The following is a 23,172-nucleotide window of genomic DNA, read 5'->3' as shown; positions in this document are numbered from 1 at the left end:
CTTCTTTCAAGAAATGGAACCCAGGATTATTCAATGCAGACAGAGGCCTAAGAGAGAGCCATATCCTGTATTAAGCCTGCAGCTCCTCCTTATTTCAACCTAAATGAGGAATCTTCAGCCAAGGTAACAATGCAAAATCACAACTAGACAACAGTTCTTAACATTGGGCAGTTTTTGCCATTAAGGTACGTCTCCACTAGCATCTTCCCCAGTGATATCTTTTCAATCATCAGATCCCATTTTTCATGATAACTGCTTACCAAGTCTTGCAAGTACTGTAATAGCTTTCAAAGTCTCTCAGCCCGCCCCACCGTCCCTGCTCCAACCTCAGTGGATTTCAACAGGGGGCAGGAAGAAAACACTCAGGGGATAAAGAAAGTAATAACCCATATGTACCGAATCCCTGAAATAATTCTGGTCGAGCCGAATCTCAGGCTTTACATAAAGAGAAAATTAAATCAAGCACTGGAGTGGATTAGGAAAGAACGTACCAGAGGATGTGTAAAATTAATCATGTTTAGTTAGGGGTAGGGATTTAAACTAGCTTGCAGGCTCTGTCAGATTTTAAAGTTGATCTAGATTAGGGATGTATATTTCACAGCCTCCTGCTTTTGGAAAGAGACGGAGGGGAGGGGAAATCATTCTTTTCTCCTTGCATGAGTGTACCCTGCACAACTTATTTTGAGGCGATGGAGTTTCATGGTCATTTTTTTTCTGGAAAGAATGCTAACCTCTACAGATTATAACTCTTGTGCAGGGGTTGTCTTTCGTGCACAAAATTCACTTCCAAAGAGGTGAAGAAACAGCAAACTGCATGGGAATGAGGCAACATCAAGCTGTATTGGTTGCCTGCAACTCCCACGTGGAATGGCATCTTTCCTACACAGGATGCCCAGGAACAGCATTAGACTGCACAGAATTTGGTAGTTTCCTGTACAAAATAATGGATGGGGCAAAAGGATATAAACAACAAAGGGACCTTACTTTTGGGGAAGCTTGGAAATCTCACAAATGAGGGAGAAGTGTCAACAGTGAGTCTTGGCATTGCAAGACTCCAAGTTCAGAATAAGGAATTTGGTGGGCAGTTCCATCTTAAATTGAGACAGTTGCTTTAAGGCTATAGCATTCCATGTTTGAAGAGAATTGTCATATTTTATGTACAATAGAGGCCCAGCATAGGTTGATCTATTCGATATGGCCCTCTAAGGTGAACATTCAGGTCTGGTACAGAAGAAGAATGTTCTGCAAGCATTTCTAAAGCCGATGTGCCTCCTTCAAAGCACAGAACCACCCAACAGATGTAACTCATACCCTCTTAGCTGTCAAATTATATGTTTTATACAATAAGCCCTTATATCTAGGTGATGCTAACCTCTTCATGCCACCTGGGAGAACATCCTTGCACAACATCTACATTATCATACAGCATTTGCAGCAGAAAGAAAGAGCCGCAGCTATAAAATGGGAAGCCTTTGGAAGGGGAATTTGCCATGATGTTACAGAATCAAGTCCCGCAGGGTCGAACCACCCAGACTTTCTGACTGGCAGGGACAAGAGAGTCCTCTGAAATTTCTCCTGGGCTTCTCTGTTCAATCTGACTTTAGTTGCAACCCTCACAACAGCTAGGAGGAGAAGCAGGCCTTCCCAAAACATTGTTGTGTACAGTACTACCTTTCTTCTAATGGAAAGTATTCCTAGGTGGCTTTAACTTGAACAGGCAGTTAAGGCCCGCTAGCCTGATAAGAAAGCATACGTCTAGCTGAAATGAAAATTGCTGGAACCAGATAGGGATGAACACAGTAATAACCACCATTATTGGAAGCATGTGGATGTGGAGACAGTTATTATGAATGGCTAGAATAAAAGCAGAGGCTTGTCTGCAGTCGTGACATGTGACAACTAGCTGGAACCACTACAGTCAGAAGGAGGAGCCCCTGAGTAGGAGCTTCTCAGCAAAGAGCAACAAAGGGCCTTTGCTCGCATGCCCTGTGTGGGCACTCCTGGTCGGGATGGCTCCAGCTGATCTCTCACTTCGAAAAGGTCTGGAGGAGGCCTGCAGATCGCCCATCCCTGAGGTAAAGTTCATGCTCTGCCACTGAAGGAGAATCTGATTCCAAAGCTGAAGGATCTGGATGCCTTCCCAAACTGTGGGGTGGGACCTTTCTGGAAGGTGGCTCTGCCCTCAAGGGCTCTGACTTTGAAGTAACCATCTCCCTAAAGTGGCATTTTATTTTGTACTGCAAAACCTAATTTGTCTAACCTGCTTTTCAAAATTTCCACTCTACCTTCAGACCTTTGTGTCTGATCTAATCTGAGGACTTGATTTGAATCAGGTCCTGCTGACCAAAGGATGTTGTTCCCTGGTGAAGGAGCAAAGAGGCAATTTAGGATACAAATCTGTCAAGTTTGGAATATTTTCCTTCTCTCTTTCTCTCTCTCATTCTGAAACACCATGGATGACAATAGCTCTTCAGTATTCCTCCCAAGAATGGCTCACTTGTTCCCTGCCTTGGTGCCACAGAGAAGCGTATTTGCAATTATTCACTTCCTTAAACAATATTCAGATTCTTCAATGAAAAGAGTTTCCCACATCAGTGCAATGCCCACACAACCACATTCGGCAGTGAATGAAAAGACGCACTCTCAAAACTGGAATATGTTAACCTCGCTCTGTGTTTGGTCCACTTTGATTTCGAAGCGGTGCGGGGGAAAGCAAACAGGGGACAGGAAGAAGTCTTTTTTTCCTAATCTCCCCTCTTTGGAAGATAAACGTGGATGGTTCTTGATTATTAGATTTCAACTATTTGTTATTAAATAATCTAGAACAGCCTTCACTAATTTCACACACCTCCAGATTACTGGACTATATCTCCCATCATCTGCAAATAATGCAGTCTGCCGGGGTTATGTTGGCTGGGATGATGGGAGTTGTAAGTCAATACATATAGAGGCATGCAAGATGGAGGAAGTCTGGCCTGTACCAAAGCACCATGTCTTACTTAAGTCAACGACAAAAAGGGAAATGGAAGTCACTTCACACAATGAATGTCCACTTAACTGGGGCCTATTTTTGGGATGGGACTTATATGACAAGCATCCTGAAAAACCCTACAAGGGCTTATTTTCAGGTTAGGTCGTATTTTTGGGAAAACAGGGTATATTGTTACCTGCTTTTTTAACCCCTTTGTTCCTCCTATGAACGGTCCTGGCCCAGCGTCACTTTTGGACCATCCTCCAGCTCCTACCCATAGACCAGCATGGCCTCTAGGGTCTGGATATGGCTTTGTAAATCTGCGCCATTTTTACTGAGATTTTTTAATGGTGCGTGCGTGTGTGTACGTGTGTGTTTTAAAATGACACCAAGTAATGGGTTCAGCCTAAAACCAGAGCCACCAAATAAAAAAATGTTGGCGTAGGACATTCCCATCAGCTCAGTACCGCTACTGGAGTTGGGACCAACAATTCAACTGCAGCTGGACTGAGATTTTTACGCATTTGCTTGAAAGTACAATACATGTTTTTGTACGAAACCATTAAGAAATGAATCTGGTGTCCAGATGGAGGCAAGAGAAGGGGTCTGATTGGGGTAAATGGTGATTGGCTTCAGGGGACATCTACCTTCAGCTTATTTAGTTGGACAGTTTAGTTAGAGTCAGAAAGATGTAGGTCTTGTTAAACCATTTGAGAAAATGTGGTTCCTCTCCTCCCCCCCATGGTTTTCTGAAACCCCAAATCTCCTCAAAAGGATATTTAAAAAACAAAACAACCAAAACACATGGAAAACACACCATTGCTGTCAGCAGGCTTGTGGTGAAGCTCCATGATACAATTATTGGTGTGGAGCAGTTTTGTTGCTATGGGGAAAGTGCTAAAAAAAGGCTCTCTCCCTCTCTCCCTCTCTTGTAGAGCTCTGATCCTCTGGGTATTTTTCGTATACGTTCTGCTGAGGACATTCAGAATTATACCTCCAACTCTAAATTGCTTCAACATTGAAACATATGGTCTCAGGTTCACCACACTCAGAGGCAACTGCAACTGAGCTGTGCCAAATTCTCACGACATTTATTATTTTTCTTTTTTTAAAAAGAGAACAGAGCAGGGGGCTATCAGAAGTCACATCCCTGTCCCCCAAAGTAGATCAGAAAGCAAAAATTGAAGGAAAATAGCAAGTAATTTTAGACAGTTTTATATCTTAAAGAGAGATAAGGGACTGTTGGTTTGTGGTTATAAAGCACAAGTTTTGTAAGCAGGTATCCACTGGTTTATTCCATTACATTTTCCAGTGAAAATGAGAACAGCTCCACTTCAAATCAAAGGTTTTGGACCCTGGGATTGAGCATCTATTTGACATCTAGAATTCAGGCCCTAATATCTTCCATTTCTAAAGGATGAGGTAGCAAGCGAGTAATTAACAGACAACAGTAGCCTGCACAGAAATATTCTGATCTGGGTGGTGTTTTCTCTCTCTCTTTTCTTTTGGATTTTTTTACCTGGCCATTTGGTCCAAGGAAACTTTCAGGTCATCTGGCAATAGTTACAATGCAACCAAACCTTCAGATAGAGAGAGATTTGGGAGGGGGAGAGAAGGAGAGTCTCTCCAAAAAAAGGACACCTCCTAACACCAGATATAGTTGGAGAAAGCCAAAGAGGAGAACTTGGGCCACCATTACTGTCGTTGGCCTCATGGAGGAGAAAGATCTAGCAAATGCAGGTCACAGCATGTGGACTCTCAAGACAGGAAACAGCCACAGTTGCCACACACAGAGGCTGAAATCTTGTTGCCTAGAAGAGTAATTCACAACTAGATTAGACCTATCGAATCAGTGGGGATTTGGCGAACCAACTCTTCTGTAAGCACCATTCACTAGGCCTACTAGTTGCAGCTTGTTATGCTAATTTCAGCCACAAAGATTCTGACTTTTAAAGATGGCTACCTTTGTAGTTCTTGGAATGGAAACTCTAGTGAATTGGTGGACTGTTGGGTGCTTTTTTTGTTGAGAGAGAGAGAGAAAAAAGAAGCATTTCCCCACCTATCTCCAGAATGGAGATTGACCCATAAGGATTGTCCACGGCTGGAACCAAAATGCCCAGTCTCACAAAGTTGTCCTTTTCTATCTTCTTCTCTTACAGCAATTTTAAAAACAAAAGTCGCATTAAGTGCCACCATTATTTCTTCTGCTGTTGCTCCTCTGAACTTTCCAATTTTACAAGGGCCAGAACGCCAAAGATCAAGTTGACTGGAGATTTTGGAAGGGGGAGGCGAGAAGTAGGCGGGAGGAAGAGGGAGGTGTTCTGGAGGCCATGGAAGAAACGTCTCTCTCTCCACCCGCCCACCGGCAAAAGGGCAGATGGAATTTCCAACAGGCAGGTTCCGCCTTTCTTTCAAAATGTCAAGGGCAGTGTAAAATGTATTTTTAAAACGTGTTTTTCTATGGGCTCTTTCCCTCTCTTGCTCTTCGGGCCTGGCTGCGAATCCAGAGGGGCTCCATTGTTCTCCCAAAAGGGTTTCAGGGGGTTTCTTTGTACAACGTGACAAAAAAGGAGATGGGAGAGCACTGGGCTGTCATTGTTCCTGTGCGGGGCCGCAAAATTTGATCTGAAATTAGGTCCTCGGGGCAGGGGCTCTTCAATAGGCAGTTTTTATTTAGTGCCAGCATCTTAATCACTTCTCGGGCTTCCAGCGGATGGCCAGCATAATGTAGCCTCTATGTCCGCCCGAGCTGCTTGCATATCCCAAAGGCCAACTTGCTGAAACCAAGGATATGTCATCTGCCCAACATTAGTCTTTTCGGCTTCCTGTCTGCTCACAAAGATGGATCGCTGGAACAGCCATCAAAAGAAAGGCCGAGCCACTGAATTTCCTCATTGTGGCAAACGCTCTATTAATGTCTTTTCCAAGATTTCTGAGCTAAGGGTGCCATATTTCAGGCAGGGTTTGTGAGCTAAAGCAAACGGCAAACGGTACTGAAAATGGGACGGGAGGGCTCGTTCACACCTATCCTTTCAAATAGCCATTGTTTGTGCTAGCAAGCACTGAAGTACTTCTTAGTCAATGTGGGCGTGAAGGAAGATTTACTTCCTTTCATGTGAGGGCAGTACAAGACTTGCCCTGGCTGAAGATTTCATCCATCAGTCCATTTACCCAGTGACACCTTTATTCATCAAATGGCCATTTAGCTCTTGAACTTAATTTGCAAGCGTAACTTTCAAATTCAAGACCTCAAAGGCAAATCCAAAACCCAATTGCATTTGGCGGCTGTGGTGATCACCCCACGGACAGAACTGAAGAGAAGCAACCTAATGCTGATGACAATACACTGGAGAAAACCCCTGACTGCTTGAGTGAGTGGGTGTGAAGGCGCTCGTGGAGAGCCACAGTATTGGGTTCAGTAACTGGCTGGATTTGGGAAGCTACCCAATTCCACTGAGCATCTATGAGCAACTCACCATCATCCAGATCAACCTGCCCCAAAGCACTGTCCTGAGAAAAAAATGGAGTGACCCCCACGCATCTGAACTCCATGAATCATAGAATCATTAAGTTGGAAGAGGCCTCTAAAGCACCAAGTCCAACCCCTGCTTGGTCCAGGGATCCAAATCAAAGCAGATCTGACAGATGGTTGTCCAATTTTCTCTTGAATGCCTCCAGCGTTGGAGTGCTCAGCACCTCCCGAGGTTATGGGTTCCATTGTCATACTGCTCTAACAGTTAAGAAGTTCTTGAAGGAAGGAGGAAAGCAGAAGTGTGATAGCAGAGCAACTCTAATTCTGGAAAAGGGGGAATAAGCAAGGTTAGGATGGAGCACACAATGCTCCTCTCGCGAAGGGTACTATCTTCTGTGGAGAACCCTCCAACATGCCCATGGAAAGGTCTACAGCTTGCAGCGCTTCAAAGGCGGTAAACCTCCAAATGGTGTGATCCTAGGAAGCCTGTCACGTCTTGTCCTCAACTTATGCCAGCCTTGGCACTAATCAGACCTTGTATTATAAGCCAGCAACTTCTAGCAGTCAGCCATTTTAAAAAAGTGAATGTTGTAGTTACCTTTGAAGGGGAAAGGCTAAGTAAAAAAGTATGACTGTAATGGCAATTGACTACTGTTGGGAGCCTTTGTAACTCTACAGTAATAGAAACTAAACACTTCTTAATCATAACTTTTGAAGATCTGTTAAAAACATGCCTTCGAATTATGTAAAACACTATTTGACCAAAGAGAGAAAGAGGTTCTCTAGGGCAGAAATGCAGTAATAATGCTACTTAATTTATTTGCAGTTAGCTGTGAGGAGTATGTACAGGTGTGATCCCACACTGTCAGCGGAAGTATGATGCTCAACGCTCCCCTCAACCACTTAAATCTATGTTGGCTGGATTATTTACTGTGTCCGATTTGCTCGTCTCTATTAAAAATAGCCAATGCCGGCGGTTACAAAGACTGCCTGTATAAGGTCCTAAATGCCTGCAAGATGCCATGGGCTGGTTCCTGAACTTTTGCATGAGAAGTTTTCAAAGAAAATCAGACACACTAGGCAAAAGGTGACTGTTATTTTTAACATTGATATATGTGATATTTTGAAAGGCTTCTTCCTGTTTTTTCAGCCTTTTAACATTCATGTTCTATTCTGGAGATACCAATGTGGGAATAAAAAGTTGAGAAAAAACACAGCCTGGAATATTATGGAAAAAAATCAACTAGCAAACATAAAGGTCCTTTAAAAGTCCATGTGTCAAGATGATTCTGAGCTGGTTCACATGACCCTATCTGTATTTTTAGAAAAGGAGCTGTTTCCATGTGGATCTGCTGCACTACCTTGTACCCGAATGGATTGTTTGCACAAATAAACCAATGAAATGTGTTGACTCAAAAAATAAAACACCGGAAAGGGAGAAAGTTTCTGTTCTGGAAAAAAAATGAAAACAAAAATCTGGAAAAGATGTAAACAAAAGCTGGTTGGCCTCAGATAAGAGCCTTTGCTGAGACTTCGGAGAATATATTGAGCCACACAGAGCGAGGAAGTGTTTGTGAAACAGTTAGTAAATCACAGGGAACAAGGTCACCATGTTTAACAGCAGGAGCAAGACTTTGCCAAAACCCCAGCTGCGAGAGGGCACAATTGTATGGCACAACATGCAGCGCATGACTCTTTCGCTCTCCAACTTCCAATTTACATTTATGATAATTGTCTTCATTCAACAAGGTTTAAGCAATGGGTCAATTTGATATGGTTTCCACAGGGGTTTGGTTGCCAACTCTTGCCTTACTTTGGGCACTGGAATCACAGCCTGGAAATAAAATGTAATAATTAACATGTCACTTTGGAGGTAACCATGTTACTATCCTGTATATTCTTTTTTAAAAAAGTAACACTGTTACTAATGTTCCAATTTGAGGCTTCACTGAGGGATCTAAGGGCCATTTTTGCATTATCAAGAGTATTTTGAAAATACAGTATTTTTTAAAAGATTAACTCATATGTAGTGAGGAATGTCATGCTTCTGATAACAAGCACAAATCAATCATATTTTAAAACACAAGCAAGGAAGCACTTAAATTAAAAAAAAATAAAGGATTTGTGTCAAAAAAGGAGTCTTTGAAACTTTGCCCTTAACTGAGGAAGTGAAAGCAACTGGTAGTAGCTAGCTGTGTCTCTCGTTCACACGTTAATACCAAGTGATCTCTTAATGAGGGGGACATAGTCTAACGCTTCCTTTGGGAGAGTCATATTCAGAAGTGTCAAAAGTGCAAAGTTCTCAGCTATTAATTCAAAGTGAACATTTCACGCACTCTTATGAAGACTTCAAACATACTGGGATGGTACGGGCAGCTACAGTTTTCCAGTTCATGAATGAGCTCCAAAATATGAAGACTGACCCATGGGCTTCACACTGCTTGATGAAATGGTGGCACTTTACTCCCGGAACAAGCTAGAACAGGTTAGTGGAAAGAAAACTGAACGTGGACAACAGAGAGATGAAATATACAAATGTATAACAGCAGCGCTCCCTATGAAAACACATGTACAGTAGAACACACTAAAATTTTAAAATTGTACTCAAATATCTAAGCCTGCCGTTCAAATCTGAAAGCAGGAGGCTCTTCTCTAGAAAGGTGAAGAGGTGCTTGATCTGGGAAGGTGATGGCAGCCGCCTGACAGGCCTGCGACAGTGTTTCTAATTTCCTGATGTAACAAGGCTCTTAATGTCAAGGAGGAAGTGGGCAGATACCAAGGAATCAAGGAGGATAAAGAAAGAAAAAACACTAGACCTGTAACCTCTAGGGTCAAGGGGTTATGACTTCAGGGCCCAAGTGTAAGGTGGAAGGATGTTCTCCAGGTAGTTTTAAATTACTTCATTTGACTGCTCCCTGCCAAGAGGGAGGGGGTGGGAAAGAGGGACAGCGCGCCCATTATTACAGAGTGAGGCCACCCTATGAAGCTCAAGCTTCAAGGAAGCCTCACTGCAATGTGTGGCCTTGGACCCAAGAACAGGAGATCTACTACAAATCTAGAGGAGGGTTTCGTTTTGTAGCTCAGGGTATCCTCACAATGTGGAAATTCTTCTTCCATTCCAGAGTGGGCAGGGTCTGCAGTCAGTTTTGCACCCCTCAGACCCACCAAAGGCCACCACAGCCCCCTAAATGAGCAAAAATGAAGGAAGAAACACTGAGCAGTGTATGTCCCCTCTAACACTATTGCTCTGTGAGTTCTTCTCCAGCCCCACATTTGAAACGAAACCATTTTCCCCCTGTCAACTTTCTTCAATGTCCAGCTTGTCCACCCATACATAGTGACTGGGAATACAAGAGTGTGGGTAATCCTGGTCTTGGTCTCCAGTGACACATCCTTATACTCTTCTTTCATTGCTACCCTTCTGATTCTCATTCTCCTCCTGATTTCTTGGCTGCAGTATCCATCTGGCTCGATGACTGAACCAAGGTATCCAAAATCTTTAAGGATTTCAATTTCTTAATGACCAACATGGAAGTTGTGCAGTTCTTATGGAGTCGTGATTTTTGTTCTGCTTTGGCACTTTCTCCTTTCAGCAAATGGTCCCTTGGAAAGGTACAGCCAGGAGCCGAATTACGGGAGCAGGGTGGACCATCCCTGACATATTCCAAACTGACTATAAGAACTGCCACGTTTTGTTGAACTTTAACGCTTCAGGGCTGGGGAGAAAGATAAAAATCCTTTATATGGAAGCCGTTTCTTTCTGTTAAATATAGAGGGGAGTTCGTGGAGGTTAAGACTGCCAATGGCTACCAGTTATTACAGCCGTGGTTTTCCCCCAGTATGAGGATCCATTGTCATGGTGTTGTGCCTCTCAGACAGCCTCCATGGATAGCACAGACTATCCCCCCCCTACACCTCTGGTTTTCCCCCCATGATGTGTGACTTTAGAGTGACCTGAAGGGGAGGAAATGGCTATGTTTAACTGGGCCTGGGTCTTTATTAGAAATGATCCAAGTACTTAATTTGCAGGGAAAAAGCAAATGACTCAAATGGTCTGTGTCTGCTGATTTCTGAATTCCAAGGGAACAGGAATTGCTTCCTGCACCAGACGGCTGAATTGAAGATGGAGACGCCACACAGATTCTCACGTGGCTGCTTTAAGACAACTGCAGGATTATTCGGGAAGAACGTCTCCACAGTGCCTGGCCTCGCCCTCTGAACGGGCAAGGAACGCAGCAGACTCCACGATAAGCACACAGAAAAAAAACCAAGCGTGAATACCAAATAAATGCAAGCCTTCCGCCTCGGAAACTCTTTGCTTATTTGATTAAGTTAGGTGAAAAACAGTGCAAACACCCTTGCAGCTTTGCTTCCTCTGGCCTCCCCTGCTCTCTTTTCATTTCTAATGCAAATCGGAAGTCTACGTGGAACAGCCTGGCTAGCCTCAGTCTAACCTTCCCATCTGGAAGGGAACTAACCAGCCTTCAGGCTACTTTCAACCCTTCCCAGCTGTTGGGTTGGGGGGGTTCTATTTTGTTTTTTTGCGAGCTGGAGAAAGCATATTTATATAAATGATTGCCATATCCTTTGCCAGCTGTTTGACCCGGCTCTTATCCCGACCAGGGCATGTTTTTCATTTTTAGCAGTCACAGACTAGAACTGACCCGGACAAAGTTAGCACGCTATGCAAACAGTGGTATGTGTTGCTACCCTGACAGTTAAGACAATGGATGCACAGTGTGATGGAAGGGACCGGTGTTTCCCTCTGGGCGAATGTCACCAATTCTTGAGCTGGAAAGAGTGGTTAAAAACACACCCAGCATAAAGAGGCTCTACGGTCTCCCTGGGCAGGCTCCCTTCAGTTTTTGATGTTTTTGAAATATAACTTGTGTTTCCAAAAGTTTAACTGCAACCCTCCAACAACTGCCCTCAGTTCATCTTAAAACAAAAAGGGACTCCAAAATAATGTATGGGTGTACATTACCATTCCCTTTTAGTATTTTCTAGCTGCATCTTTGCATGCTGCTACAAGGCCTGGATAGCTAGATCTAAAGCCTGCTAATCTGAAAGTATGCTTGCTTCTCCTAGTGTTGTTTGCTGACAATTTGCATAACTTGCTTTGGCTAATTGCAGCTAATTGACAAGGTGGCAGAAAGCGACTTGACTGCACCACAGGGGACACGACCCAGCCACACAACCAAGACCTCATGAATTAATTACCTGCCATTAACCAAAGCAACTTATGCAAAATGTACACAAACACCTATAGAATTCTGTTGACTATGCACAAACATATATGCTCCCAGGTAAGTGTGCATGTGACTGCAATCTGTAATTAGCAGGATCGGTAGCATAATCAATTTAGCCAATTAATTGATGGGAATAAATTTTACCTGAAAGGGACACATTCTAATTGAATAAAAAGAGAGAGAATATGGGAATTTGGTTGTTTTTTGTTTTGATAAGAATGATCCACATACCTTAAGACAACAAACAAACCAGAATGAAATAATAATTCAACATTTGCTCTTTTCACAAATGTATATACAGTATTAGGAAAATGTGCAGCAAAACGTACCCCCGTCTTCATGTGGACTTTTTTTTAAAGTTGCAAATTCTGCGGGAAATGGGAAAGTATAACTTAAGAGAGTTAAAACGAGAAATTGAGAGGAACTGAAACTGACAGATTGGCTTGTCCCATTTATATATTATTCATATTCCTTTCCAGGCCTACCATCCCTGAGAAGTTCTGCTTAATCCAATATGGATCCTCTAGAAAGGACAAATGGCATTTAATGATAAGTTTGAGGCACAATGAACTGGAGCTCTTAACAGCTTTCAGAAGCAGGACGGGGCTTCTTGATGGTAACCCACCGAGGCACTTCCATTCTGCTCAGCAGGCAGGAGGCCTCCCTTTTATTCTCATTGCACAGATTTAATTAAAAATAAATTTACTGTTAACGCTTAAAGTGGTGCCAAGATGATCCAAACAGAAGGTTTTAGGGCCCTTTAATAATTGATCCTGTGAAGGGAACTCACAGATTGTGCCAGATGATTGTTTAATACAAGGGAGGCATGCGAGGGGGCGGTCTGATGGTGGGGAGATCATAGCAGCCCCATGACATGGAAATGTATTTATTTCTTCACATCACCCACTTTTCTACCAAAAAAAGTGCTCCAGGTGGTTAACAGTAAAAAAACACACCACTAATTAATAACAAGTATTGACTAAAAGTAGGGTCGCTCTTGTCCCCACTGGTTTTTAACATTTGTATAAAGCTGCTGGTAGGGCCACTTGGAGATTCAGAATACTGTATCATCAACAGGCAGGTGAAAACAAGCTCAGTTGTTCGGTTACATCTGCATCAGTTGTGGCTTTCGCTGCCTGTTCCACTTGCCGGGATGCAGAGGAGGACTAGTTGAGGGCTAATCTGTTTAGGATGAATCCCCAAAGAGGGAGCTTCTGTCGATGGGTGATTTCCAGGTCTGGGAGCTGGCTGATCTTCTTGCGCCAGAGAGCCTATAAAGCTCTCTGAACTACCTAAAAGGGACAGGTGTGAGATCTGAGGGTGCTCTTGAGTTTGCCTCTGTCACCGGAGGCCAGCTCTTTTGACAGTGGCAAAGAGCATCTATAACCAGCTCCGGCCAGCATGACACCAATCACTATTTATTGATAAACATAGCCTGGCCAATGTTTCAGGACTGGATTACTTGAGTATCCTTTACGTGGGACTACCCTCCAGCTTGGTTCAGAAGCTGCAGATAATACAGGCAGAATGTGGGGGCGAGAAGGCTATTGCATCCTCCTAGGACACACCTGTGCCTTCTGGACTGAAAGCTCTGCCCTGGTTGCCATGAGCTACACAGCCATGTTCAAGATGCTGCTCCTGGTTTCTAAGACCGTTAATAGCCCTATTGTTAGTGCTCATTGTCTGGAGGGCCAGGGTTGCTCAACTCTACAGATGATAAAGAGGAACAAAGCACATGAGCAATAAAATATATTGAAATGCATGTCCAGACCACTCTGACTTTAGGCACTGCATATAGCACTCTTTTATTTTTAACTAAGCTCAGGATAAATGTTGCCTAATTTTGATAACTCATCTCAAAAGACACAGATTACTAGGGGGTGGGGGAAAAACACACAGCTTATCAAACGTTCACTCTGTTTCAGTACTATCTGCTGTTCTGTGTCTCTCCTCACTCCATGCCAAGTGCTTCTTACTCGCCTTTCGCTCCTCCTTTGCCATCTCACACAGAACTTGGAAAAAGTAGGGTTTTGGACTGCAGCTCCCAGCAGCCAGCAGATGCACATCAGACATAATTTTGTGATGTCACCAACAAAAATCACATGGGTTGCTCCATTCAGTGAGCTAAAATAGGAGGACAGGCTGGTGGAAACAAGGATCATGAGGGCGGTAAAACAAAATGGTGCAAAAATGAGCATTGGAAATGCCACTGCTGAGAATGTATGAAAAACTATACGATAGTTCTAAGAAGCTTGGCTTTCAAACCTCTTGGTCAAGATATGTGTTATCCTCTTTAGTCTAAGTAAATGTGTCACTTTCCTTATTTTATTTTAAGATTCATTCACACACTTTGGAGAGGAGGGGAAATAATACAAGGTGAAATAGATTAATGACATTAATGTTGCACTTGTGGGGAAATCTCTCTCTCTCTCTCTCTCCCCCTACCTACCCACCCACCTACCTATGCTACCTTACTCCCCATAGAGGACCCAAGGCATCTCAGAACAATTAAAATTATACAATAATCAACCATTTTAAATTGCCATAGAAACAAAGGTTGCAGCAAGAGCTCTAACTTGGGTTGAGCTGAACATTAATTGAATGGGTTCTAGGCATAACAGTATTCCATCATCAGCTAATAAAACAACGCAGGAGATTCGGGTAGGTGGGAGACGCACCGGCCAAGTTGTCTCATCTTCTGTGATCCAGTTTCAAAGACTGTCTGAGGTGAGTCTTTGTCTTCTTCCTGTCTCAGTATGGCATCTGCTCAAGTTTTTTGTCCAAAATCACTGTTTTCTCACCAACACTAGGACAACTCTCTATCTATCTATCTATCTATCTATCTATCTATCTATCTATCTATCTATCTATCTATCTATCTATCTATCTATCTATCTATCTATCTATCTATCTATCTATCTATCTATCTATCTATCTATCTATCTATCTATCTATCTATCTGAACTGAGGGATGACTTTTCCCCCTCCTTAGCAACTTGCCGCTTTAAGGCCCAGCTTTGTGGCTTGGATTGGAAACCGGCTTTAGCACGGCGTGCCAGGAATTTCCACAAGTGCTGAGCGACTTAACTGATGGAATCTTTGAAGCCTCTCTAGTGCAGATTAACTAATGAAAAAATCTGTGAAATCGCCATTCAATCTTCTTTTTTTCCCTCCCACCCTCTGGCTGGATGTGTTTGCGACGGTAGGGGATGACGCGTTGTTGCCAAGCCATCTGGCCCGTCCACAAGACCCTGAGTTGAGAAATTAACGGCCCACACCATTTGTGGGATCTCTTGCCACAATCCAGGAATCGGATTTGTCACACAATTAAAGCAGAGGATTTGCAAGTTGTTGTTTGGCACGCGTGCGCACATGCAGACAAGGCCCATCCTTCCTGTCTCCCAAACAAAAGTGCAAAGTGTGGTGGTGGGGACTCATGAGACATATAACACCCAAGGTGTTGTATATGCTTATATAAACATGCAAGCACTTGGGAGGTCTCAGTAGGCCTTGCTCAGCCTCCAACAGCAGACGGCTTGTGTGCTCGGGGTGGTAAGAGGAAATGCTACCCATTAGAATCCTTCCAACAGAACAAGTTTTTGGAAGGAACTTTGCTTTAACTTGGTGTTAAGTTGGTGACTATCATTGGACTTCAACACCATCTTTGTCACCAACTCTGAGTGGATCCTGGCACTTCTTGAATGAAAAGAATAATCTGCTCCAAGACAACATGGTTCAGCCAGACGAACTGTAAAGGGCCCCATCTGCTGCATGGTGCCGTTTGGGCTTGAAGGCAGTGGGCAGTAGAGGCCGGGATTGCCGTGACTAAAGACTAATAGAAGAGTGACCTCTGCCCAACCTCCAATGGTAACCTTTTGACCTGGGAACAGCATTGGTGTTTATAACCGTGCTGCCTCTGGCACAAGGCATGGAGGCCCAAAAGCCCTAAATAGTAAGGCAACCAAGACTTCGTCCCTCTTCATCCACCATGATTTTATATATTATTGAAATATATGAGAAAATGGTGTCTAGAATTTTTTTTTAACATTGTAACCCTTTCACTTGAAGCATGTCACTCTCCTGGTGTGTTGAGTCAATGACCACTTGACGTGGCCATCAAAATGTGTTAGGGGCACAAATGTTTGTTTTTAACCCCAACAAAGGGAGTGAAGAGACTTATCCAAATGGATAAAATGCCCCTGATTTCACTGTGTGCACTGGTTCTTACTGTGCATGTGTATTTTTGTCCGGTATTGGAAAATCTCAGGAGGGGGTACATTAAATAAAAATCGCATTAAAAGAATATAGAACAGTATTAGCATTTTAAAGCAGTTTAAATAATTTTAGAAACATGTTAAAAGGAAGGACCCAGTAAAACAAAAACGCTTGGGTGAAGAACGAGGGTTAGTGCGATGAACAAAGGCCTCTGAGGGCATTTTATAAATCTTGTGCTACACCCGAGAAGGGTCTCTCTTCTATCTAAACACAGTACTGTACAACATTTCCACTTATTGTTGTTTAGTCGTTTAGTCATGTCCGACTCTTTGTGACCCCATGGACCAGAGCACGCCAGGCCCTCCTGTCTTCCACTGCCACCCGGAGTTGGGTCAAATTCATGTTGGTCACTTTGATGACCCTGTCCAACCATCTCATCCTCTGTCGTCCCCTTCTCCTCTCGCCTTCACACTTTCCGAACATCAGGGTCTTTTCCAGGGAGTCTCCTCTTCTCATGAGACAGCCAAAGTATTGGAGCCTCAGCTTCAGGATCTGTCCTTCCAGTTGAGCACTCAGGGTTGATTTCCTTCAGAATGGATAGGTTTGTTCTCCTTGCAGTCCAGGGGACTCTCAAGAGTCTCCTCCAGCACCACAATTCAAAAGCGTCAATTCCTCGGCGGTCAGTTTTCTTTATAGTCCAGCTGTCACTTCCGTACATCACTACAGGGAAAACCATAGCTTTGACTACAGTATTCAGACTTTTGTTGGCAAGGTGATGTCTCTGCTTTTTAAGATGCTATCGAGGTTTGTCATGGCTTTCCTCCCAAGAAGCAGGCATCTTTTAATTTCAGGGCTCCTGTCACCATCTGCAGTGATCATGGAGCCCAAGAAAGTGAAATCTGTCACTGCCTCTTCCCCTTCTATTTGCCAGGAGGTGATGGGACCAGTGGCCATGATCTTAGGTTTTTTTTTTTTTTTTAATGTTGAGCTTCAGACCGTTTTTTGCACTCTCCTCTTTCACCCTCATTACAAGGTTCCTTAATTCCTCCTCACTTTCTGCCATCAGAGTGGTATCATCTGCATATCGGAGGTTGTTGATATTTCTTCCGGCAGTCTTAATTCCAGCTTGGGATTCCTCCAGTCCGGCCTTCCGCATGATGTATTCTGCATATAAGTTAAATAACAGTGGGACAATATACAGCCTTGTTGTACTCCTTTCCCAACTTTGAACATTTCCAGTGCTGTGGTACAAAGGCTGTTGTCAACAGGTTTTCATGATTGGGCATATATATGGCCAGATTTAGATTATCTAAATAAGAGAACATGCTTCCACTACATTAAAAAAAATTCCAGATTTTGGTAATGATGTGAAGTCTCTTAAACTTCACAAAACTGGGGCCGCAGTATGTCTGTGTAGGTGACCATCTTGCCCTGATGCATAAGAAGACAGAAAGGAATGAAGATGGCATATGAATAAGAAAAAATATCCTTGCTGGGCTTTGAGTTTTTCAGTCGTCCTTCCACCCTGAACCCCTTTCCCCAGCCATTCCCTACATCTACTCTTATAGCTCTTCATTCTAAGACTAAACAACTAAAACCTCACAGATGGTTAACTTTCAGTGAGGTTTAAGATATTCAACGACATGCACACAATGTGTGGACATATTTTGTGACAACAAGTAGTTACGGAAAAGGAAAAAGAAGTAAATACACGATCCATCTAGATTCTAAGTGCTGGCTACTTCTTTTCAGGAGTAAAACTAGAACCCCACCCCCAACAAATCAAATTAAGAGGAGCGGTAAAATCTAATTTATTTTCCTCTAATTTAAATTTCCACTTTTACAAAACATTCTCAGTTGAAAAGTTGTGTGTGTGTGTGTGCGTGTGCGCGCGCGCAAAAGGTTCCCCTGACATGCTTCTAATTGATTTGTTTTACACCATCCGGGGAAGAGTAACTGTGATTTGTGGAACATTTCCCCCCTTCCCTGGCCTGCAAACATCCCTCATTTGCCCATCTTAATTCAATTAAAGGGAGTCAGGACGGTTTGACCGGTGGATGAACCATATTTTAAATGAAGGCCATTTCTATTTAAATGAGAGTATATCAACCCCTGCAATTCACAGCCAGCTCCTTCCCATCCACCGTTTTTATTCTCAAAGGTCACATCGTGGTCAACCCGAACATCTTCATGTTCTCCAAACATCACACCCCAAAACCTTGGCAAAACCGGTAGAAAAATCTGGGAATGACCTGTCTCTATGCTACATTCCAGCTTTGTAAGTCCAGGTTCTACATGGCTTAATTCAAGCGGGAAGGCATTGAAGGAGCACAGCAGAGCACTGCATTTCTCAATAGCGGTTCCAGAAAAACAACACTTCCCTAGAAAGGCCAAACTGATATTTTAACATTCAAAGACTATACCCTAGTCTTCAGTAAGTCAGCATCTTCCAGACAGGGTGGACTACCAGTCTCCTCCTCTCCTATCTTTAATTCCCAGATGATGAGTAGCCAGGTGCATCTGGCCATCCCATGCTGGAAACAGAATACAGCCGCTTGGGTTGAAAACCAGGAATGCAGTTCTTGTGCATAAATTAAAAACTGCTCCTCTGGGTGCAACAGTATGAATGATTTGCACCAGATTCTTCTATCTGCCACACATGTCTCTATAACGCTGCACCGTTCTGTTGGCAAGTACTGTAATTTGAATACCCCAATCTATCCTGTACTGCAACAGAAAGGTGAGAAAGACAAACGCTGCAAAAACTGACGTTTGTGATTTCAGCCTGCCAGCCGTGCCCTTTCTGAGAACACTCCCTGTTCCTCTTTCTCCCTTCCCCAAAGAGTAAAGCAAGTTTTTATAACCACTGAGAAACCTCCACACTCATGCCGCCGTCTGGGGCAGGGTCACTTCTCCTTTGAGATTTCTCTCCCACAAAGCTTGAGTACTCTTGTGCCAACCTTGACTTTCCTTAGAGGCTGCTGATGCCACCCTGTCTTGAGCGCCACTTTGGTGGTATCAAAAAGGGCCAGTCGGAGAATGCACCTGCGAAGTTACACAGTAAGCCGAGCCACAGCCCTCACCAAAGGGGGGGAATGGGGGACATCAGGAGGCCCAAAGGCACGAGAGGCCACAGGGGCGCAGAGAGAGAGAGAGAGAGAGCTGCAAAAGTGGGACAGCCTTTAGTGCTCTGAGGCCCAAAATGACTGGGGAGAAACAGGCCACGGCGCAGGGCAGGTAGCCTCGGAGGGTCCACTGCATCCAGAACAGAGGGGCTTCCCACTTTCCACACACCCTTCCCTGTGTGCTGCATGAATGCCAAAAGCCCCGTCCCTCTCCCCCCCCCCCCACTGCTCCCACTTCTCCAAATGATTTCCCCTTAAGTCCTAGCTGGGCAGGATGCCACAAAGGCTGCTGTGGAACACTGCCTCCCCCCCCCCCAGCCGCCTCCTGCTGCGTCAGGCGACTGAAGGTTAGGAGGTAATCAAGCTTACAGATTAAGGCTTGCTAAAGCTACAAGATCAGCACAGCTTGGGTGTCTTGATTAACTCTTGAAAGGATGGGGTTTACATACAGTCCTTGTCCAAAAATAATATAGGTGCATGCACTTGCTGTATGTGAATGTCTATGTTTGTACATATAGAGAGGTAGCTCTATCTTATCTATCTCTCTACCTACATCCACCCATCTGTCCATGAACACAATATTGGCGCAATATCCACCATGTAAGATTGCACTCATGCTGGCCAGCCTCTTACTGCTAACTGATGTTTGCATTATGGAAATTGTGGAAGGCCTGGTGGCAAATGGCCGCTCATGGACCAGGTGCTGGTTCATTCCTGGATGTGCAGCTCATCATGTGGTCAGGATCACACCCAGGAACACAACCAGCGCCTCATTCATTAGGAAGAATTTGCCACCAAGACTGGTGTGATTTCTCTTAGGCAAACATAAACAAGGAATCTTCACATTGTATTGCTTAAGCTATATGAATTCTCTGCATCCCCAAGAAGGGTAGAGGGGTGTGTGTGTGTGCGTGTAAAAAACAATATTGAGCTCTTTACTACAGTGCCCTGTGTGTTTTGGAACTGGAGTTTCTATCATCTCTCACCACTGTCTCTACTGGACAGAGTTGATGGGAGTGCAGTTCTCCACCCAGAAGGTCACATGTTCTTATGCATAAATTATCTCATAATACTGTATTTTACAATAGGAGCATGGTTTTTTTTAAAGGGGGAAAGTCTGTAGCTTCACTAGGAGAGAGAGAAATCAAGCAAGCAAAAGAATGAGAAACAAATAGATCAGCAGATGCTTGGCAAACACACAACAGCTGTTCACAGCAGCGCATTTTCCGCTAATTCATTAGAGCATTTTAAATAAATAAATAAATAAATCCAGGAGCACTGTTTTAAACACATATTCATTTGCACAAGACAAACATATAGTGGAGCTATTCAGGTTTCTGGTTCTCCCTGTTTGACTAATATGTAAGTCACATGAGATGTATTCCAATTAAACAAAGCAATTTGGTTGGAGTGGAAGGATTTTGTCGGTTAATTTTAATAAAAGACGAAAACAATTGATGGTGAAGCTTAAATACCAGCTTAATATGCCTCTTCCACTGTTTTCCTATAACTCACTGCATTTTATGTCTTTAATTTCAAGAACTGAACTCATTTCCAACCCAACAAAGAGTTAAACTACTAGGCATATCTGCCCCTTACCTTAATTTTTGCCCCGTCTCCCCCTTCCTCTAAGATTTACTTCCTTATCTCCTTCTCTTACATGATTCATCAAGTTATTGCCCTAATGCACATCTTCTGCCAAAAATTAAATAAATAAAGGCTATTTTATTCAGCTGAGCTGATGGTACAGAATGTAAATTTTAGTTCAAATACAATTTTCCTAATGGTAAATATTGTAGAGCGGTAGAACAGACAACTGCAGGAAAGTTTAATAAATTTTTTTGAAAATGAATATACCAGTGGCTTTAATCTACCAAACAGCAGTTTCTGAATGGGCAAAAGATCCTGATGGCAAGAGACGTTAGGCCATGAAATCAATGACTGAGAGGGGTGATGGGTGCTACCTTGCTGCAGACCTTAAAGCAGAGAACAGTCTGCCATCTCCTGATATTAAGGAATACCCTTACTTTGGGTTTACCTGCATTGAACAGAAGGCTCAATTACAGGGCTCCCACATCTGCTCCATCTCTATGATTCAGCACCCCATTCAATATGGCTGCCAGCTACACTGAGAAAAGGCAGGCTCTCAAGCCAAACATGGAAGAATGAAGGAAACAGGGAACTACAGCTGCCGCCTAAAGGAAAGCTGTGTCAAACAAGGCAGTGTAGGAAAAGCCTGGAAATAAGGGAAGAACCACTGAATACGAGGCTGGCGTTCATGGCTAATGCACATCTTTATGCCCCTGTTTGCTGTCTTGGATGTACCGCTATCTGCTCGTCAGATGGCCCCTAACATCTGTGCAACAAATGAAAACGCAGAGCAGTCGGTTTGGGTTGTGTGTTCCTTTCTGAGGCTTGGTGTCGATAATCTCCACAGCAGAAGCCCCGGTTCTTTAAATTAAACATAAGAATCTTGTCTCACAGTACAGCTAGGTTATCCATGTGTAAGCGCCCTCGCCAAGTAATTACACATCCGCTCAAAGGATTAGACACATAAGATTTCTCTAAATTTTTAATAAAACTGCACAGCTGTTGTAGGGGAAAAACTCTTTTGTTCTAGATTTTTTAAAACAACACAGACACACAACAACGTTCACCTCAAAGCTATTCGCAGCTCCCCTTCAGGAAAAGGACTTTAGAAAAAGTCTTTCTGGAAGGCACATCTTCTCAAAAGAAACAAGGGAGGGTTAACACCAGTTCACTTCACGTCTAGAGATGAGGGCCTATGGAAAAGCAACAGCAAAGGCAACTGACCAGATGGGAGGGGGCCCAAAGATGATGAGACAGGGGGTAAAAAAAAAAACCCAAAGCAACTAGGTTTGAAGAAGGGTTAGCAGTGGCAAAGGCTATGCCATACGTGCCTAGTTACAAGGGCCATCAGAGAACATCTGAAGGACTGCGAAGAGAGCCTTGTGGGCGTGAAGGGGTCCAGGTGTCCTGGCCGCCTTTCGTCTGTGCCAGGGGTCTGGGGGTCTGTGAAGGAGGAGGAGGAGGCTAATGAGAAGGAGGAAATGTGGAGAGCAAGGAGATGCCAACAAGCACCAAAGGGCTGAAGAACAGGGGAGTCAAGGAGGGGCCCCTCTCTGACTGCTTCAGGGACTGGGCTTCCTGGTGCCCCACGTGCAGAAGCTTAAAGAGATCTAGTTTTCCTTGAGAGAAAAAAAGCAAGACAACACAGGTAGTGAATTGCCCAATTCACAAGCTGCTTAAAATCAACATCGACGTTTGAGATATTCAAGAGATATCCCCTCTATCTGTCGGCAGGACTCCATCCAAGATTGCATCTTTGGGCTGAACGGAAAAACAGCTCAAGACAAGGAGATATAAAAGGCATTTTTTTCGACTTCTCCTATACAGGCCCAAGACTCGCACCTCCTTACTGTCAGGCAAGTAAAGGCTGCCCCACCGGAGGGCATCTCTGTGAAGAGCGGCCACGAGGGCAGTCGTGTCCCCAGGGAGAATCTGGCAACTGTGTCGGACATCAGATACTGGGCACAGGAGCAGCAGAGCCATTCCGTCTGGCAATGGCCTTCGCCTGCAAGGTAGGGCAGTGTGGACCACAAGCCTTGTCCTCTACTCCAGTGGTTCTTAACGTGGGCAATAATGCCCCCCAGGGGGCGATTTCATTTTTCAGGGGGGCGATAGAACGAAAAGGGGCGGTGTGGGGGCGCTGGAGCAGAAGGGGGGCGGTAGGGGGGCCCTGGAGCAAGCCAAACCTGTTAAGATGGCTGCAGCCTTTTTACAGTGTGCATGAATATATATTTTCCTCCAATCTTAATTTAGTTTCAGAGTTTTTGTCTTGAAATTTTTAGTTCCTGCATTGTGGTTTGTTTTTATGCCCTTTTTATATTTCTTTTTGCATCTTAAAATTCGCTTGCAACTAAATCATTAAATGTTTTTGGGGCATTTCATTTTCTTAGAATTGAATTTTGTTTTCAGGGGTCATTGGATTTAAGTGTCATAAATAAATAAATAAATAAATAAATAAATAAATAAATAAATAAATAAATAAATAAGATATCATCACTGCGGGGAGGGGGGCGGTGATAACTTCCTCAATGGCTCAAGGGGGCGTTTCTT

The 23,172-nt window shown here is 43.7% G+C and overlaps 1 protein-coding gene and 1 long non-coding RNA gene across 9 annotated transcripts in view; one reads left to right on the top strand and one right to left on the bottom strand.

The window, feature by feature from the left end:
* LOC110075519 (uncharacterized) overlaps nucleotides 1–22,537 on the top strand; it is a 138,402-nt gene extending 115,865 nt beyond the window's left edge. For 2 of the 4 annotated variants that reach the window (XR_013538080.1, XR_012080715.2), the window contains one exon: nucleotides 12–7,918. This is a non-coding gene — a long non-coding RNA (uncharacterized LOC110075519). Of the gene's footprint in view, nucleotides 1–11 lie in introns of all 4 variants that reach the window. The other 2 variants (XR_013538082.1, XR_013538081.1) reach the window with 2 other exon arrangements.
* BCAS3 (BCAS3 microtubule associated cell migration factor) overlaps nucleotides 1–23,172 on the bottom strand; it is a 410,844-nt gene that overhangs the window by 124,974 nt on the left and 262,698 nt on the right. The gene's annotated exons all lie outside the window — the stretch shown is intronic.

Source organism: Pogona vitticeps, chromosome 7 (assembly GCF_051106095.1).
Source record: "Pogona vitticeps strain Pit_001003342236 chromosome 7, PviZW2.1, whole genome shotgun sequence".
Lineage (NCBI taxonomy): Eukaryota > Metazoa > Chordata > Lepidosauria > Squamata > Agamidae > Pogona > Pogona vitticeps.
Note: the sequence above shows the minus strand (reverse complement) of the source record. Positions and strands in the feature narration are given on the sequence as shown.